An 8,243-nucleotide genomic window follows, 5' to 3' on the forward strand; every position below is an offset into this window, starting at 1 on the left:
CTAGTTTGTCAAAAAAAAAAAAAAAAAAAAAAAAAAATGGTTTAGTTGCATTTTAAAATAAAATGTGTCAAATATATTTGGGAGCATTATTATCTTGTTTCATAATGCATTAACATATGTATCTGGCTGATAAAACTAGCATGATATGTTGCAGAAATAAGATAAGTAGGCTACATTTTATAAAACAAAAAGTACCAATGAATGCCATTGTGTTTGATTTTGCGGATACAAATATTACATATGTATACATAGTGTATCTTACAGTGGTGTGAGGAGCTGTTTGGAGTAGCATTGCAGCAAACATATTGCCAACATTATTCTTGTGTGTTATCATATGTTTACTTTATATTTACTAGGCATTTATTATATTGAAACTTTGTAGAAGTAAAAGTAAAATCATATAGATCCATGAGACATGTACCATCTTACAAATTAATTGTAAGATTTTAAAACCCCAATTTTAAATGTTAAAGATTCACTCAGTTGAAATATGCTGTTTTGTGAATAACAATTGACATGAATGACTACCTTGTAGGGTCTTTAACACCCTACACATTCATTGGGGTCAAAGGGCATTCTCCCTGCTTGCAGCTCTCTCCAAAGTCTGTTCATGCTGGCCTAGAGACAAACTGTCTCATCAAATAACATATGGTTACATTTTCAAAATCCTACGTATTTTTGAGTTGATAACCGATAGTATATTATCAGTAAAGGGTATGTTTCACACTGATAAAGGCCAGTTTGGAAGACACAAGAAAAGTAGAATCATATTCAACTTATACGTGCAATCCTAGATCGTGGCTACCACAAAATGTCAAATATTATAGTAGTATAAGATATGACCAGTTATTATTTAAAGTTTAAAGTAAGATCATGCTTAGACATAAGACGAGTAAAATTAAAAATTAACTCAACTTTACTTATGCTATGTCATTGCCCGCAGAGGAACATTTGGTATGTAAATCGCCATATCACCCCCATAGCCTGAAGCTATGATTAATGCTTGTTGAGGACCAGTATGGTGATTTTCTTGACTAAATAGGAACAATTTTGGGGCGTCAAACACCTTCATATTTGCAATCTTTTTTAAAACAAATGAAATTTAACAATTTCTGTTTATTTTTAAAAACAGCCACTGTCAACATGGTTCATATCATGGATTCATACATTAATGGTTATTAATCAAGCTTGAATATTTGTAAAATAAGATCTAAGAAGACTAAGCACAGTCTAAAGTTTTGAACAGATGCTGTTTAGTAAAAATTATACTTAGATTGAAATTAAGCAAAATCATTCCTACCATGGGTCATCAGATGCTATCAGTCATCTGGGAAGATAAAGAAGATACGATTTTTATAAAAAAAAAAGAAAAAAAAAGAAAAATATGTAGATCTAATTGAAACTTTACAGATTAGGCCTTTAAATAAAATAAATACAAACAACATTGGCTGTGGAAATGTGTTAGCAGGCTAACTTCACATGTGCTGTGACATGATGCACAAAGGTTCATCTGGTATTTCCTCCCGTCTCTGTGTGGGTCTGAATCATTCATTTCATAGTGGACTTCCTGGGATGATCTGGGGTTGTTTTGTTTGAGACAGGTTAAAATATTTGCTATCTATCATTTCATAAAGAACTACTACTTCAACTCTGAAAATGTAAGGTGTTTTCATATTTATTTATTTATATTTATAATTATATTTAGCTAAAACTATAACAAAGTGCTCAAATACTTTTTAGTAACATATTTGTTAATATTCATTGTGTATTTTATTTTTAATTTATTTAATTTAAAATAGAGAAAAGTTCATTTTACTGTGTGTGTGTGTGTGTGTGTGTGTGTGTGTGTGTGGGGGGGGGGTGATTTTCTTAAACTAAGAGCATTGTTGAGTCCTTGTTTGAGGTGACATGAGAGTTGCATCTGTGCTGCGTCAAACACCCAGAAGATGCCTTTATGTTTTAAAACAAGTTAAATATTATAGTTTATTTTAAAACATGTAGATTTATTTTTTTGATTTTATTTATAAATGAAATCTAGAACGACTAAAGTAATGGAACAGGCCCCATTAAATAACCTATACACTTTAGGTTTAAACAAAATTGCTTTATGCAACAGTCTTATAGGTAGATAAATATAAGATGTGATTTTATTTAAACTTTAAAGCTTTTATTTGAATCTAAATTAAAAACTTTTAAGATTAGGCTTTGAAAAAATGTTTTGACTATTAATCATTTGCTCTGGAAAAATTTAACAGACGTGTGTACAGTATATATACATAGCACAAGGGTCGGTTTTCCTGCTCTCTGAAAAAAAAGAAAGAAAAATATATTTTTTTATAGTTTCAGTAATTTTAGTAAGAGGAATATTATACAACATGATATATAATAATTTAGTTTAAAAATATATTTTATATTTCAGCTGTTTTGAAATGGCATGTGTGTGTGTGTGTGTGTGGGGAGGGGGGGGGGGGGGGGGGTGTCATCCATGCTCGAGGTGACCTGAGAGATGCTTTTGTGCTGCTTCAAACACTTTGAAATCTTTTTTAAAACAAACAAACTTTATTTTAAAACATACAGATTTATTTGTTTGAATCTTGGTGTATAAATGAAATCTAGAACAGCTGAAGTAATGGAATATATAGTAATGGTTTAAGCTGAATTGCTTTATACAACAATCTTATAGGTAGATAAATATAAGATTTTATGAAAACTTTAAAGATTTTATTTACATATAATTTAAACTTTTAAGATTAGACTTTGAATTTTTTTTTTTTTTTTGACATTGTCATGTATTTGCACTGGAAAAAGTTTAATCCTTATGATATGATATGTTAAAACATATTTATTTCTTTTACTTCCTTAGTTTCGTCATGCTCCGATCACTTACTTGTGGTGCTGGTGTGGACCCTCGGTTTATATACAACTCTGTTGGAATGCGGAAGTCGTCATATTGTCGGCACATCCGCCATCCCCATCAGCCTTCAAATGACCCTGACCCTAACACATAATTAACCATATCCAATTTGGACATACAAAGGTCAGCATCGCTATTTCCAGGCCGGAGGGCTAATCACTTGCAGATGGTCAGAGGACAATGGGCTTACACAGCTCATAACAATACCCCCATTCATAACTACAACTCGAGGGCAAAGGTTGATGCCTAGGGCCAGGACCCTCGGTCAGAGGTCAAAACTTCAAAGGAAAAGGTCATGCGAAGGTCATCATAAATCAAATTATGACAGGTGCGTCATGGGGGGTCATCAATCAATCAAATTATGACACATGGTATAGCTTAATTACTACTTACATTAACTAATGTTAACTAATGACCATTATTCTAAAGTGTTACCTAACCTGTTAATTTGATTTAAAAAGCACCTGCTGTAGCATCTTAGTTTTTTTCGTTGCACTAAACATTATTTGATTTAACATTTTGGAACAATTATATACTTTGTTTTTATTTAATTTCACTGGTAAAGACTTTTTTTCTTTACACTGAATTTAAAAACAAATGCTGATTTAAGTAACATCTTTATAAGCAGTTGTTGCCTTTAATGTCACCTTTCAGCCTTTTAATTTCCAATTCAATTTCCTGTAAATTTCAGATTGCGGACTTGTTTTCATTTGCCAAAAGCCAATTTAGCCTGTTAAATACCAAATAAACATCTTGTTCATGTATACTTTCATTCTTTTATTGTGTAAAAAATAAAAATAAATAAATCGGAAATCGGTATCGGAATCGGCCAGGTTTCTTGAAAAAAATCCAGGAAAGGATAAATACACATCCAGTCCGACCGGCTGCAGCTAAACTGTCGAAGCAAATCGACCAAGGGATGCAGGGTGTATGCCAAAGGGAAGCAGTGTCTCGTTCCCTTCTCAGGGAACTATGGTTATAGTCATAACATGAGACTCTCCCTCAAAACACCATAAAACCAAAATGCCTGTCATGTGAAACTGTGGCACAATCAGGACAGAAGCACTGATGAACCTGGAGCTGCGGCCAGGTCAAGGTCATGGTACCTTACAAACATAAGAGGCGAGGACCAACCGGCCGCATCACAGACTTCTTTGAGGGAAACCCCCCAAACCAAGGCCATGGAGGCCGCCATACTCCTACTAGAGTGAGCTCTGACACCTAACGGGCATTGCTGGCCAGAAGACTCATGAGCCAGTGAAATAGCCTCGACTATCCACTTGCTCATTGTCTGTTTGGACGCAGGGTGACCCCTGTTATGCGACCCAAAACACAAAAAGTTGATCCACTTTTCTCCACAGGGCAGCTCTGTGGACGTAAGCATCCAGTGCTCGCACTGGACACATAAGGTTCAATTTTTCCTGGCCCGAGTCAAATGGAGGAGGACAGAGAGTCTGCAGCACTATAGGCCGTGGAAAATTGGTTAACACCTTTGGAACATACCCTACTTTAGAGTAAAAGGAAAGCTTTAACCATCCCCGGTGCAAACTCCAAGCACGTAGGAGATACCGATAAGGCCTGAAGGACGCAGAGTCACAAGCTCGCTGGAAACCGCTGCGCCCCGAAGCACTATGGGTGGCGGGGTTGGCAGAACGGTCCCCTGAGGACAATAGCTCTAGCGGTCTCCTCTCTCAGAGATAAATCTGTGGCTCGCGAACTGCGTAAGGGCCCATCCCTTCACCGCCATCCCTATCCCTCAGCAGTTCAGCCTAGTATGCTTGCAAAATGCTCATCATGGTGTGTAAGCAAGCACCAGCCTGACCTGCTGCCGTATACGCTTTCGCAGGTTAATATATCTTATATTCGAAACAATATGGTAATGTTGACCCCTAGATTGTCAGTGTTTATTGAACTGAAAACTCTTTGCTAACACTAATATCACTAATTTAGCTATGAAATGTTAAATACAGATGCACATGTGACCCATGGTCGTTTTTTAATACTAAAAGGCAACTTTGTGCAACTGCAATCAGCATTTCATAGCTAAATTAGTAATATAAGTGTTATTAATGAGGTTTCTGTTCAATATCAAGTCATGCCAAGAGCATGCCTAGCTCTCTTGAATGTTGTACAATTATTCTTGAAGCTACTAATATTGTAACTGACAGTTAAAACAATGTATACTTACATTGGCCAGAAATTTGGATCAGTAACGACTTTTGTAGTTTGATTTATATCGACCTTTTCTCCACTAACTCTACACCACTTTATACAAGAGCATTCTTGAACAGAAGTGTCACTTGCACCTAGTGGTGGCAGTGAAGTGTAGCAGATGAAACTCGTAAAAATAAAATACAATCAGGACAGACTGAAGTGAAGATAATTTAAATTGTTTATTGAACAAATTATGTGCTGACAGAACGTCTTTGTCAATTCTACTTTAAAAGTGTGAAAGAGAAAGAAAAAAAAAGTCACATAATGTCTGAACAACATGAAGTTTTTAATAAAGACAACAGGGACTACAAAAACACTGATAAGAAGTTGATGTTCTATTAAATCATCTTTATTAGCATCTAACATTAGAGATTGAATAAATGACAAACCCGAAATAAAATGCTCCTACATCGTAGGCTAGGCTACTGACTAACTTCACACAAAAATACAGAGCTGTCTATAACTATTTTTCATCTTGTGACCATTGATTGATCTATTTTATTCAGTCAGCCTTGTATAGGCCTAATAAATATCAACATTTGATTCAATTTCTGATATTTTAAAACCCAACGCAGCACAAACAAAAATTTTACCGGCACAAACCAGCACAAACGGAGCACAAACGAACGAGACTATTTTGGGTGAATTCGGAGCATGTGGGGGGGCTGATGACGTCATCGTCTATAATTCAATTTCTGATATTTTAAAACCCAAAGCAGCACAAACGAAAATTTTACCGGCACAAACCAGCACAAACGGAGCACAAACGAACAAGTCTATTTTGAGTGAATTTGGAGCATGTGGGGGCTGACTGACCTCATAATGACCACCTAATATTATTTTAATATCTAAAAAAACCCGAAGCAGCTCAAACGAAACTTTTTACAGCACAAACCAGCACAAACGGAGCACAAACGATTGCGTCTATTTTGGGTGGATTCGGAGCATGTGGGGGGGGGCTGGTGACGTCATCGTCTATAATTCAATCTCTGATATTTTAAAACCCAACGCAGCACAAACGAAAATTTTACCGGCACAAACCAGCACAAACGAAGCACAAACGAACGAGACTATTTTGGGTGAATTTGCAGCATGTGGGGGGGCTGAGTGACCTCAGAATGACCTAAAAATATTCTTTTAATATCTAAAAAACCGAAACAGCACAAACGAAACTTTTTACAGCACAAACCAGCACAAACGGAGCACAAACGATTGAGCATAGTTTGACGACGTTTTGCGTTGGGTGCCCTGATGTTGTCTTTAACCCTCTGGAGTTCTTCATATATGGGTCACACTCAGGACCTTCGGGTGAAAAATGACCCGGAGGGCGGGATTAAGATAAAAAAGATTTGAGTAAAATCAATGAAATATATTTTTGTTCAATAATATTTTTTCTTTTCTTTTTTGGTGTTTTGAGATAATTTTATGATTTATAATTAATATTTATGCAATAATTATGACAAATTTTTTCTCATTGAATATAATAAAAAATGTGTGTATATATATATATATATATAATTTTATTTTAATTAAAACTGTATTTCATTTTAGAGTCAAGCCTAGGCATCATGAAAGCAATTTAAATTAAATGAGATCGGTACCATCCGGTGGATACATTGAGCGTTTTTATCACGCAATAGCACATTTTTACCACTATAGTGGATCTTGCGTTTTATAATTTTTAAAAAGAAATTGTAGCTTCATCGGAATGGTCCGAAACTTGGTGACTTTATTGGTACTTGGTATTTGACAGGATTTAAAAAGTATGGTGGTCGTAGTCACACTCAGGACCTTCGGGTCAAATATGACCCCCATAGGAAATGAATGGGAAATTAGTCTTTTTGTGCATACAATCTACAAATCAGCCAGGATGCAGAAAAAAAGGACTCAACAGTGAAGGGGTGAATCTCTAAAACATCAAGAGTGCAAAACAGACAAAAAAACTCTCACACACACACACACATATACACACAAAAACACACGCACACAAATTAACGCGTGCCATTCCAAAAGCTAATTGTGTTTTTGTGTGTGTGTGTGTGTGTGTCTGTGTGTGTGTGTGTGTGTGTGTGTGTGAGTTTTTTGGTCTGTTTTGCACTGTTGATGTTTTAGAGATTCACCCCTTCACTGTTGAGTCCTTTTTTTCTGCATCCTGGCTGATTTGTAGATTGTATGCACAAAAAAACTAATTTCCCATTCATTCCCATTCACATATTTTTGCCAATTTCCCATTCATTTCCTATATGGGGGTCATTTTTGACCCGAAGGTCCTGAGTGTGACTATTTTTTTTACGACCACTTAGACTTTTCAAATCCTATCCACAGGGTGTTCATATACCAAGTACCAATAAAGTCACCAAGTTTCGGACCATTCCGATGAAGCTACGATTTTTAACTTTTTTTTTTAAATCCCCAGAGGGTTAATGGCTTAGTGGGGAGCATGTGGGCCTTCAGGGACGATGCTGACGCGGGGGACCACCATCTGTCCACGTCTGATCCACCTTCGGCATCGCCCCATAACCATATTTCTTCAGCCCCCTTATATCACTGCATGTTTTAACTTGAGGGCTGAAGACACGTGATGAATATGGTTTCTTCCACGATCTACACGGCTCACTATGTAAATCTGAGGGAAAAAAAGGCAGGCCCCGTGGTGAAGGTGATGTATTTGGTGTGAGAAAGCGCTCGTCTAACTTGCTTTTAGGACGAGTACCTTGTTTCTCGGCTGACCATTCGATGTTTAACTTGAAACAACTCTTTTCCGCTCCAGTAAATTATATATGTTTATAGTGCAACTACACCGACCAAAAAACTAAAGTACGGTATAAGCTGTGAACCAAAGTGAAATATTAAATTATTTTAGCATCTGGTAACGTTAAACAGTGAATTGGTGAGGGAAACCCCGTGGTGTGGTTACATTTGCGGACCACGGTCAATATGCTGCTTACACTAATTAAATCGCAACGTTATTCATTCATAATTACACATTTAAAAGTAAAACTCACCTTCCACGTATATTTTGTTTCTCAACACAAATTCACAAAAGGACCCCTGCTAGCCGCTGCGCTAACTCAAAATGGCGACAACTCTGTGTTTCGGGTTTTTGCTCTGTATT

The sequence above is a fragment of the Gobio gobio genome (genome assembly GCF_949357685.1).
Source record: "Gobio gobio genome assembly, chromosome: 15".
NCBI lineage: Eukaryota > Metazoa > Chordata > Actinopteri > Cypriniformes > Gobionidae > Gobio > Gobio gobio.